General features: G+C 37.3%; 1 protein-coding gene across 5 annotated transcripts in view; it reads left to right on the forward strand.

The window, feature by feature from the left end:
* LOC115230435 (carnitine O-palmitoyltransferase 1, liver isoform) overlaps positions 1 to 13,305 on the forward strand; it is a 98,092-nt gene that overhangs the window by 34,244 nt on the left and 50,543 nt on the right. Inside the window, exon 1 of one of the 5 annotated variants that reach the window (XM_036499499.1) lies at positions 1,411 to 2,140. The exons of 2 other annotated variants lie outside the window; for them this stretch is intronic. The gene's annotated coding sequence lies outside the window, so the exon portion shown is untranslated. Of the gene's footprint in view, positions 1 to 1,410; positions 2,141 to 13,305 lie in introns of those variants that run through there. 2 more of the 5 variants (XM_036499508.1, XM_029800631.2) reach the window with 2 other exon arrangements.

Raw genomic sequence — 13,305 nt, forward strand, 5'->3', positions numbered from 1 at the left:
TGACCTTCTAGCAGCTTCACATAACCATCTGAATTGAGCCTAATGTCCTGTTCGAGGCTGTGGGGCAGCATAACGTCACTCTCACTGGAGACACACCCAAAGACCATCACAGTTTGGGGAAACTTGGTTTTCAGGATATGTGGAATATCACATGGATTGTAGATAATCCATCTGCTGTTCTAGGTGTTGCACAACTGGTCTTGGCAGAAGTTCTTGTTCTTTTCATCTGAGAAGAACCAGATCATCTTTGACTCAGTAGGATGCCTCAGCTTATTTGTTTTTCTCAAGCAGTTCTCCTTGGCCTTAGCTATCAGAATTTGTCCCTTGTGCTTCTTGTATGAGTAGTAGCAATGGTCATTATCTAGACTCAACTTTATGGTGGTGACTCCAACACCCATCTTTTTTGCCAAAGCCTGGATTCCCTTGCTCAGATCTTCCATCACCTTGTCCTGCAGTTGTTGGATGAACCCCAGCATGCAGACACTGTCAGAATATCTGCTATGTCTCTTCCTGCTCACCATGGCTTTGTAGTCTTCATTGCAGCTGTTCATATACATCTTACAGCCTTTTCAGACTATTGAGCTTAGTCATGGTGTTAGCATTTTGATACCTGGCATAAATTATCATGATACAAGTAACTCCTTTCCAGTATTCAGATAGCTTCCAGTCCTCCATGTCAGCTAACTTATTCTCAACTACAGCTTTAATTTTTATGCTCTCCAATGCCATTCTTGAAAAAGCAATCGTCAAATTTAGTTTGTTTCAGCCATCAGACTGCAGCTTTGCTGGGGGCACCGCCTTGAAACATTTTAGTCGAATGAATCGACAGGACTCATTTTTTAAAAAATCCTGGTACTTTATTCAATCGATCTTGCTGAACCGCTAAGTTACGGGAACTTAAACACATTAAAACCGGTTGTCAGGCGATGGTGAGGGACAAATACTGACACAAAGAGTTACACACACACACGTACATACATATATACATACGATTAGTTTCTTTCAGTTTGTCTACCGAATCCACTCATAAGATTTTGGTCGGCCTTAGGCTATAAAAGGCACTCGGCCAAGGTGCCACGCAGTGGGACTGAACCCGGAACCATGTGGTTGGGAAGCAGATATCTTAGCCACACACATACACTGATTTCTGATTCTTAAAATATGCTTTGCTAACGAGATATTATACAACCGAAAGATGCTCCGATCATTTCCCACTATATTTTCCCTCAAAATGTGTTAATTAAATTGGAGTTCTCTCCCTTGCTCATTGGTTTTAGATTTTAAACATCTTTAGAGGGAGTTTTTGTTCACTAATTGCTCTGAATAATCATAGATAAACGAAGTTTTTCATCTCACTTTTATTTTGCACATAAGAGAGTAAGCCGTATATATAAAATAAATGTATGAGTATGAGATATACACGTTTAAAACGTTAGACAGACAGATAGATAGATAGATAGATATAAATTCCTAGCTGGTCAATCGATGGAATGTTGGTCAGTGACTTAAGTTTGACGTTTTCTCTCTTCCCTTCGACGCTTCATTTTATCTGTCATTAAGCATTCCCCAGTCGGTTACGATGAGATACCGTTCACCCCTAGGAGCATTGCATAATTAAATAACGTGTATTTTACTTGAAAGTTATATGCTAAACACAAATCGGTAAATCTTCTGAAAGACCTGGAAATGACAGCCAGTAATTCTCCTAGACATCTAAATATTTAATCGTATCTTGACGAGCTGCTAGTGTATTAACTACTTCGCTTTGTTAGTTAATTTAATTTAACCTCCAGTTATAATTCACATTTAGACCAAGTAAAAGGTTTTCATTGAGCAATTGATATGCTGAGCTTGAAGTTAACCAGTGGCGACGACGGCGAGTGAGTGGGAAAGGCTTTATCAAATACTCCACCTCAAGTTTGTTGACGTTTCACTGTTCGGCCACACGTTTGGCGCGCACCATCTTTCAGTTCTGCTAGTGTTTTGAGACACGAAGGAGCAACTTTTGTTTACGACTCTTAAAACCTTCGCATCGGTTTTAGTTAACGAAGAAAAAGTGAAAACAGACTTAGTTTGACAGCTAGCCGAGTGAAGCAATTACTTCGCCCCCACCAACATATATCGGAGTGTCATATGTACAGTAAGTTACTTCTTTAGTCTTTTTTTCTCTTCTTTCTTTCCGATTATTTTTCGTGCTAGGTAGGATTCGAATTCTGACATTATAAATCACTAAATTTCTAGTTCGACAACCAAATGGCCGACTTTACTGTTACTCGGCCATTACGATTACTAATATATCTATTTTGAGATCTGTACTTTAAAAATTGCTCTATATTTATTGTATTTTTTAGTTGTGATAAATATGGATAGATAAGTAAGACATTTAATAGTTGAGGATAAATTCAATAGATTAGAAATCTTTGTAAGCAAAAGCATCCCTGTTGATAGTTAATTTTTTGTTGAAAATTGTGTATGTATATCATATCAACTTTATTTTTGTTGTTAGTGCGCTAACGACCAACAATTATTATGAACGTCACAACTTTGCTTTTTCTAGCCGGTCCATGCCTCTCTCTCCCCCATCCGCACTGTATTTTATGATTTACTAGACTTTCCGGTGTCACCTGAAACAAAGAGACCCGTTGTAGGAAAGGCAGGAACTGCTACGATATCACTTAATAAAAGTGCAACCTCTTGTCTAGTTATGTATGAAGTCTTCTTGCCAACAGACTATTGTTTATGAAACGAACAGATTTACTATGTAGTGTGAGTGTATTATATAAGGTTGCAACGATGTCTCGGCACACCGAGTCAATGACCTTCTAACGTTTTCCGCTTGCAACTTCTATTTCACATCTTTTCGCTCCACGTCGCTACTTTGGAGGGCGGGTGTGTATGAAATGCACGAAACTCACAACAGCTCCCTGCAAACCTTTGTACAATACAAATCTGGAACTTTTTTTTTTTTTCTTTTCCTTTTCTAATCTAGGCACAATGTTCGAAATTTTGGGGGATGGGGCCAGTCGATTAGTTCGACCTAGCACGCAACTGGTACTTAATTTATCGATCCCGAAAGGATGAAAAGTAAAGTCGACCTCGGCGGAATTTGAATTCAGAACATAATGACAGACGAAATAAGCATTTCGCCCGGCGTACTAAGGTTTCTGCCAGCTCGCCGCCTATGCGATAAAAATGAAAACAATTATTTATTCCCAATGCATTTTGGATAGGCGGTTTGAATTATTTCATTTGTTCGAAATGGCTTGTTTATTTAGCATCAATTCAACCATGATAGATCAGACCTGTGGACGAAATATTCCAACCATGACAGTTTCGACTTTTTGCTGGGCCTTCTGTACACAGAATCACATTTGATGTGTCATTTTTGAAGACCTAAGGTGTAGATTGAGGGTAATTTGGCTGCTGTTTTGAACGGATCGAGCACCATTTGGGCTTGTTGCAATTATGGTGATCCATTTGGCACCACGTGGAGGTAGGAACATTGCCAGACTATTGATGTGGTAGTAGTGATAAAATTGTGGGCAGTATTGTTGACATTCATGAATAACTAGTGAGATTATGAAACTTATTTTGATTTATCTTCTATCAAAGAAAGAAAAAAAAATCGACGGTAGTGCCCCAGCATGACCACAGCTTTAAAGCTGAAGCAATTTAAAGAATTGATATAAACTATTATTTACTTCTGTGATTTCCTGCCACTTGTATATTTTTACTGCTGTTTTGTCTGTTTTGTTGGTAAATAGAACCGGCGATCTACTTTCGATTCCCTGTTGGGAATTATTTGGCGTATATCCCAATATCTATGGGTAAAACATGAATATCAGGTTCACTATTCTCCGTCCAGTATAATATAATTCCTGCACGGAAGGAGGATTTTAAACGATTATAAATGCTATCCATTAACGAGGAAACTCGAGGTGCAATTAAGTGAAAAAATACCCTTCAAATAAATGAATATTCCTATTAAAGTTGGCATTGTGGTAAGGTAGAAATTTACGGGAAATCCGTGGCAACGACTACGTTTTCGATTCACAGTTACCATAAGAATGGCTTTTGTAACAGTGTACGTTGCCAAAAGTTTATACTGTTTCTTTTCTCTAAATTTAGGCTTGATATAACTTCACATCAAAATTTGAGCCAACGGGAGAGCCTCTATGTACGAGAAATAGCAACCAAATCATACCCTTACTTGGATAATATAGGCCTGAGTTCCCTGCTTATAAGAAAAAGTTGGGATGGTTACAGCTGAAATGTTTTTGACCAGGTCTGCTGGATTAGGGCTGACCGGTAGCTAAACGAACTGTAGCAATCATTTTCAGAGGAAATTTAGATTTCTATATGACCAACAAATATACACATGCATACAGAAACTTCCTTTTAGTGATTTCTTCAATTTATCTATAATAATACTAATAAAAGAAAGTATGGTTCCATTTGCAAATAGTTCGTTATGCCATTCAGGACGTCGGCCAAAATTGTGGTATATAGTCGTATTCCATTCTGAGTTCAGAATTGCTGGAGTCAATTTAGTATGTGTCAGAGTAGAAGTATCTGTCAAATGTGCGGCCTTATGTCTACCTACGTTAGACATTTTTATTTATAATTTTAAATATTATAATCATATTTTTTTAAATCGTAAATTACAGAATTGGTAGTCGCCGGTTGACTTTGCTTTTTAATACTACTTTTTATATATTAACCTGAATGATTTTAATAATTCCCATGGTATCTGTTATAGGAACTTTTTCTGCTTTTGGTCCAGACGTTCAGGTTATCTCTATTTCCAAATCTTTATGTTTGATTAATTTTTCTATTTCTTTGAGAGATTACATTATTGCCTGTTAGGATTGATATTTCAGTTTAGTGGTATTTCCTTCCCGAGTGGTCCTTTACAATGTTCAGCAGATTAGCTTTGTTCTCTTTTGACGAAATAGATTAATATATAGGAAACCTTCCAACTCTGTCATGTCTTGATTAAGAGTGGGCACTCGGAAACAATGCACCTAATTGTTAAATTCCCATATATTCTTCACATTCTGCACAATTACTTAATATATTTGGTTGCATTACATGCTTTTAATGGTTTCTGGTTAGAAGGCTTTGCTCCTGCTCCATATTTCAAGCTTTAAGTCCTTCGTTTCTCAAGTGTTTCAGTTTTCGTTGTCTATTTCCCACCTGTTTTTTTTAATTATTTTTTATCCGGGCACTGGTCAGATCGGGAATTTTGTAACCAACACTTTAACATAGCAATCTATAATTTCATTTTTAGCTTTCCTTCTAAACTTTTCCACGATTTTGGAAGGTTGATTATGGATCTGTAGTTCTTGAGGTTTGCTGTTTCGGTAGTCTTACGGATTAGAATACTTTTCTCTCTCAGTGAGCCAGTCACGTGTTTTTGGGTCTGTCGGTATCTTATTAAATGTTCTTGCTTGTTAAATATTTTGTCCAGAAGTTTTGGAACTTATGTTCTAGAACCAGCCACTTGTTTGTGTTTTTAGTGTGCCTGAACTTCTTTTTATGTTATTATGACATCCTACGATTGTTCAAGTAGTTTATCTGGAACAGTCTCTTTCTTGGTCATAAACCTCCTCATAATTCTTCTGCATCCTGTTGATTTCTATTTCATGTCGATTTCTAACTGAAATCATTTGGGATTACAATCGAACTTCTCTAAACAAAAAGACAAAAAATTCGTATTTCATACCGCAGAGTTCTTTGTGATTTAACAAAGATATATTGTGGATCTTTTCACTTTAAGTGAAAAGATCCGAAATGTACAGTATTATATATCCATCGCGGTTGATCCTACCAATCGGTTTCGCGCAAGGGATACAGTGGAGTTTTAGTTAACAATCTGATTATATAACCTTACGCTCTTCAGAGTTAGCCGATATGGAAGGGAATATGATGGATATATAATACTGTACTTATCAGATAATATACCCATACTTAGACGACTCACGCGCGTGTATATATATATATATATATATTTCATTCTACACGTGTAGAATGAAATAAAACGATTTCTGTTCAATCTGCGTTCAGCTCCATTTCTTCAATTCACCAATAATGTTTTAATTTCAATTATCCGCACCAACGCACGGTTGCAACGCCAGATGGTTGTACCTCCAACCGTGCTGTTCACTGCTGTGATTTTTGCTACTAAGGTATCGGTTAAACTTTTGATTAATCTACTACAAGATTATTCATCTTTCTATTTCACATAATATATATATATATATATATATATATATATATATATATATATATATATATATTATATATATATATATATATATATATATAATCTTGTTTCAGTCATTAGACTGGCCAAGGTTGGGCACTTTTGAATTTTAGTCGAACTAACCTACCCTAGTACATTTTTGTTCAGCCTAGTACATATTCTATCGGTTACTTTTGCCGCACTGTTAAGTTACGGAGACTTAAACACACCAACACCCGTTGTCAAGAGGTAGAGGGAACATACATACACACACACAAACACGCGAAAGACTTCTTTCGGTTTCCGTCTACCAAATCCACTCACAAAGCTTTGATTAGTCCGAGGCTATAGTTGAAGACACTTGCCACAGGGACCACACAGTGGGATTTGACCCAAAGCCATGTGGTTGGGAAGTAAACTACTTATCTCAGCCAGTGACCGTGCTGGAACACTGTCTCGAAGTCCAACGGATTCCCAAAAAGGTCTATATCACCCTTCAGAAGTATGTTAACAGCTATGAAAGGGACGGGTATGCAATATATTAATTTTACATTTAATTACAACCTCTACATGTGAGTACAGGCGAATTAAAGTTTGGGCACGTAGGATGTAGTCAAGCATTTTTAGACGAGCAAAAGGTTGTGGGACACTTTAATGAACCCGAGTATTTCTGTTCCCTTTTATGCCGAGCCACTAAGCTCGCAAACAAAGCAACGTCGGTTGTCAAGCGGAGAGGGAAACAAACGCACACTTACATTTGTCTTTGTATTTGTTCCCACCACCGCGTGACAGCCGGTGCTGGTTTGTTTACGTCCCTGTAACTTAGTAGTTCGACAAAAGAACGATAGAATAACTACCAGACCAATTAAGTTGTGGGATCCGTTTGTTAGACTAAAACCCTTCAAGGAGGTGCCCCAGTGTGACCGCAATCCAATGGTTGAAAAACGATTTACAGATATATTTATACAAGCACGCGCACGCGCATATGCACGCGCACGCGCATATGCACGCGCACGCGCGACAGACATTTTGCTCTCTATCTATCTATCTATCTAGGAAATCCACTCACAAGGCTTTGATCCGTTCTGGGCTATAAACACTCATTCAAGGTGCCACGCAGTGGGTTTGAACCCAAAACCACATTCTTGCGAATCTCGCACTAAATTGTGTATGTATGTTTGTGAAAGAGAGGGCGAGAGAGAGCGCAGCTAGAAATTAGATAAAAGAACTAAAAGGTGAGTTGTGAGATCTTACTCCCTGCCCGTCTGTCTGTTACGTTATTGAAGTGCAGGAATTCGTCCCAACCTTGAGTTGTTTTGTTGCTTTACATTTTTTTTTATTTTTTAGTATGTTGAGTACAAAGGTCAAAATGTGGGACAAAGCTGTTCTATCCCAGCGGTTTTCTCCTCAACAGCAGAAAGCTTTGCACACGTGACTTCTAGTCTTGTATGAAGATTATGAGCTAACTTCTCTCTCTTTCTCTCACATTCGTTCTATTTTTGTTTTTCTCATATTATCGCTCGATGCAAGCAGGAACACATACACGTGTGTTTAAGGAAAAGCTAGTACAATAAAGATGTACTTTATTTCTCTCCCATTTCTTATTAGCGCCCTCACCACCACCATTATATATTTATATTCGCCTCTACCTCTAATTTTCTCTTTCTCTCTCATTCAGTTGTATGAAACTTCTACGGCTATTTTGTCAACTTGAAACCTTGTAATGCTCTCTTCTAGTTAGCGTATTTTAGTTATCTTGATCAATTTTAACTTTCTTTTATTGTATTGGTGTCATTGATTTTTGCTCCTAAAAATTTCTTATGCAAGACACACATAACACTCAAAATAACTAAGATACATATTAAAATATATGTGAATTGTTATAAGTATCGTAATTGTTTATTTGAAATATGGTGTGTTTACCACACGTTGACAACTCTTTCTGAAGACAATGATATAGCGAAACGTGCGAAAATATACGAATATGTTGTGTGGGTGTGAGCAGTACCGTCTTAAGGCGCAGTTGCTGGGGGCTTCACACCTCTGTAGACCCAATTCTGACTATGCTGTAACTTGCTGTCAGTAAATAAATACTGTAAGGATCCAGTGCATTGATTTGCCCGGGGGTCTGTAATGCTGTTAAGACAACCCAGGGTAATGAGTGTAAACAAATAGAAAAATAGATTTGTCTTGATAAGAATGCAAATGTTTGTGTGTTTTGTCCTAGACAGCTGCAAGTTATACTGTTTCACTTACGTAATTAATAACAAATTACTTTACTGTGCTAGTCAACTTTTGCACAACGGAGTTTGGTTATTCGTTTTATGTTATTTTTTTTTTTCAAGACTCTTTGAATCACACAAAAGGCTGTTTTTCGCCGGAGCTCAAAATCATAATTCCATTCGCACGTCTAGTGTCCGGGAATGTGTTATCTTTCGTAGTCGTCTTATGTCCACTTTGACCAGTTTGGCTTCCAAGTTGTCAGATCTTTGTGAGCCGGATCCTTACTCAGTGACAGGCTTGCAGTTGTTTTAGTTAATGGGTTATTTGATCCAGTAAACCTGTGATCAAAGATATTCCAAACTTAGCCATTGCATTTTTTGTTGTTGTTGTTTTTGTGTTTAATTCATATAATGTCGCCAGGACATTATATGCCATGTCCTTCTCTTAAAAAAAAAAACCATTGCGTATATATGAAAATTTGCCTGCTATTTCTAACAGGTCGAGCGACCGCGCATTTTTCTTTTTGTCCGATGTGTATGTGTGTGTGTATATCTATTTTTCTGGTTATATTTACCCTCGTTACATTTCTCAAAATCACATTAAAGAAATGCACACACACACACACATATATGTATATATCGATACGCCTCGATTTGAAGATTTAGTTATCTTTAACTCGTCAAACAGTTACCGCAATCGCTTTCGTCTTTCTCGGAAAATTAGGATTGTACTATGCACTAGAACAGTTTCCTTTTATTTTCTCCTGGTACTCACTGAAGTCGTTCCCGGGTGATATAGTAGCTATTATATTATCAACATACAAAATATTTCCACCCTTACAACATGATGAAGCTTTGTCCACTCTGGTTATTTCACACGTCCTTAATTATTGCTATGACTGCTGGTCGTTACCGGCTTTTTGCATAATAGCTAGTTTAGTGGGTTTGTTTGATTTGTTTTGCCGTTTCTTATTTAGGTGAATGTTAAATATCTGGGCGTACCTGACTTCCAACTAGTTTCAGGTCAATCGTTTACATGCACATAACACATAGACTGGATACCTGTATGATCCTATTTGAAAACGTTCCATCCAGGAGGACGAACCGAATAAATCGTTTTTGTTTTACTATTAACTCACGGTCAACTCTCAATTAGCAAAGTTTTATTATTATTGTTATTATTATTATTATTATTGATTCGTAAGACATTATATAATGTACAATTTTAAAGACATTTTTCTTTTGTTTTGAGCGTGATTTGGCTGTTACTTCTAGCAGGTTGAGCGATCACACAATTTCCCTCCTTAACTCAAAGCAGTTAATAGTTGGAGTTTGCGCTGAGAAACCAGACGTTTTAAAAAATATTGTCCGGTATGCTTTTCATCGTATGAAACTAATAGTAGTAGCGCATAAAACATAGGCGGAGGTAAAGAATACGTACACCACCCGTTTTCGGCGTAACAAAAACCCTACCCTAACCCTAACCACCGGGTGTGCTTTTGCTATATATATATATATATATGCAATTTAAACATGAGGACATTGATAGTCTAATATGACGTTAGACGCTCAACACTCATTGCGTCTGTTAAGCCGTGTTGTCAGGTAATGGTCCAGTGGCCTAATATATTTTGACAGTTTTTTCACCCTTGTACTGCGTTCTAGAGTAAGTGATCAACAAGATATTAATATTTAAGGATCACCTACTTTGTCCAATACTGATTTCAAATTTTGACACAAGGCAACGATTCCGTTGGGAGAGGGAGTAAGTCGATTACATTGACCCAGTGTTCAACTGGTACTTATTTTATCGACTCCGAAAGGATGAAAAGCAAAGTCAACATTGGCGGAATTTTGACTCAGAATGGTACCGCTTAGCATTTTGCCCCGAGTGCCAGCTTTCTACCTTGATACTTTATCGAGGAAGGGAAAAAGTCGATCTCATCTACTCCAGTACTCCACTGGTACTTATTTTATCGACCCCGAAAGGATGAAAGGCAAAGTCGACCTCGGCAGTATTTGAACTCAAACTTACCACTAAAGTATTGGTTCTTACTCACTGGACCAACAAACTTAATGCTAAATCTTATTTGAAATTTCTTTCTTCTCATCGCCCCGCCTCTTTCTCTCTCTTTTCCCCTCCCTCGTCTCACTCTCTCTCGCGCGCGTCCTTTTCTTTTCATACTTTTCTCTTCTTTCCTGCTGTCATTTTTTGCTTTTTCCTTTTAAGCAATGCTGTCTCTTTAAACATACTATCAATAAATTCTGTGTACATGCATGCATGCATGTTTTTTTCTTACATATCTGAAAGATTTTCCTTTAAAATGGGTGTGAATGTGTTGTTGCAAGTACATACATGTAACATTCTCAATAAAATCTTGGTCCCTACATGATGTATTACAGATTTATAGAAATAAATACAGTGTAGGTTAATATGTTATGTGTTGCTAGCAGGAGATTTTGTTGCTTGCCCCAGTTACTATCAGTTGATGCACTTTTCACTGAATCACTATCCTTCTGTGTAGAATTGTACTATATCCTTTTAAGCCTATCGTTATCTTTATCCGTGTCCTTGATGAAGTGTAAACATTTTTGTTCTCTTTTATTTGTTCATTTTCACATAATCTACATTTTAATATTTGTTCTTTTTCCATGCTGGTATGGATTGGATTGGATTGGTATATTATACTCTAGCTTTCCAAGAATCTCCATCTTGTGTTATCATCTAAGGCATTGTCAGATCTAACCACATCTCAAAGTCCTCCTTGGCCTATATTTGCCGTAGGTGATCCTCTACTATCAATTCACATTTGTTTCCCTACTCAGTCTGCATCATTCATCATCATTATCATTAATTTATAATCCGCTTTTCCATGCTTGCATGGTTCAGGCAGACTTTTTATGGCTTGGTGCCCTTCCTGCTGCCAATTCTCACCTGTTTCCAAGTAATATTTCTCCATGACCAGACATTCCTCACAGAATATTGAAAATGATTGATTCAGTTTGTATGACAGTGACAATCATTTACAATTATCACATGATGTAATCAGCATACACACACAAGGCCTTCTTCAGTTTCTCTTTACCAGATCCATTTACAAGGATTATATTGGTTTGGCATAGAAGCCACTTGGCCAAGATGACCATAATAGTGGGACTGAACTTCTGGGAAGCAAACTATTAAGTATTTCTGTACTACTGTGTTTCCCCAAAATAAAACCTGCTCCAAAAATAAGTCCTACCATGATGTTTCAGGATGTTTTTAATATAAGCCTACCACGAAAATAAGACCTAGTCAAAAATGCATCAGCTTGTTAGCAAGACCATGTGATGTTTGCAAAATAAACCAACTGCCACGGCTTGGCTAAAATTTGCGCTAAGTGTGCATGCACAGAGTTGACACATTTGGCTTGACTCCCTTGTTCCTCAGGCAAGTTGAGTGCAAAAAGAGAGCATTATTCCATGGAGTACAAGAAAGGAATTGTGGAAGAGTCATGTAACAAGAATCTTATGGCTTTCTGTAAAAAGATGGATCTCTGAATGGTTTGAAAATGGCGAGCAGAGTACAATAATCTTAGCTCACAGGTAGATGAGGGAAGTGCTAAGAAGTGCAAGTGTGGATCAGGTCAACTACCTTTATTTTCAGAGCTGGAAGATATCACCTCGGGATGGATTGCTGACAGAAAAACAAAGGCTTTAGTTGTATGCAGGGCTGATATTCAAGAATTTGCTCTTGCAGTGGTACCACGGTTGGATATACCCCCCAGAGATATTCAAAGCATCACCTCATTGGTTGGATAACTTCTTTTTGGCAATATGATCTCTCTGTAAGAAGATTGACAACACTGTTCAAGCTGGAGGATGCTGAAGTGATTCAATGTGCACTTGCATTCATGTCCTTCGTTGATGGCATTGACTTTTCTAAATACAATCTCTCCAATATAACTGCTACAGATAAGACTGCAGTATTTATGGGCCAAGGATCTAAAATGACAAGTGAACAGACAAGTACCTCATCAGTCTACATTGCCTCAATAGGTTATGAAAGTGTAAGAGTTACTTGTATTTTAGCAATTTGTCTTGTGGAACAAAAATCCCACTGCTTATCATCACAAAGGGCAAAAAAGAGAAAATAGAACGAGTTTCAAGCATTTATGTTCTTGAAATGGAAAAGGCTTGGTATACACAAGCTGTTATAAGAATATGGGTTGATTTATCTATGCCACTTGTTTTACATGGTTCTCAAAGAGGTCTTTTAGCCTGGGATTCGGCCAGTATTCATCGCATAAAAGATATGAAAACCTTTCTTTCTGAAAGAAGAATTGACTACATAATGATTCCCTCAGGAATGACTTCATATTTACAAACATTAGACCTTGTAATAAACAAGGATTATTTGCGGATGGAAGTGAATGAATATATCAAACATAGAATGGAAAGAAATCAGCATGGAAACTTTCTCAAACCCAGCCTCCAAGAAGTTGTGAATTGGGTGAAGAATTCATGGAATAAAATTACTGACAGTTGCGTTGCCTATGCACTACATGCAGAGTACTTGGACAAAAAAAGTGTTTGTTTAAGGAAAGATATATAGCCAAACATGAGAGATTGGGTCCATGATTCTACAGGAAATGGATTTACAAGAATTTCAGTCTGAAGTTCAGGGTTTAATGATTTATAATGGTGTTCCAGAAGAGGACGAAATGTTTGTACATGACTAAAAACAATAAGCAAATAAACTTTTGATAACTAAAAACATGAGTTTCCTTTTTACAATTTTTTTTCCTTTTACACGAGGACATGAGACTTTTTTGTCTTTCTTGGATTTTTTTTAATGCA

This window comes from Octopus sinensis, linkage group LG2, assembly GCF_006345805.1.
Source record: "Octopus sinensis linkage group LG2, ASM634580v1, whole genome shotgun sequence".
Lineage (NCBI taxonomy): Eukaryota > Metazoa > Mollusca > Cephalopoda > Octopoda > Octopodidae > Octopus > Octopus sinensis.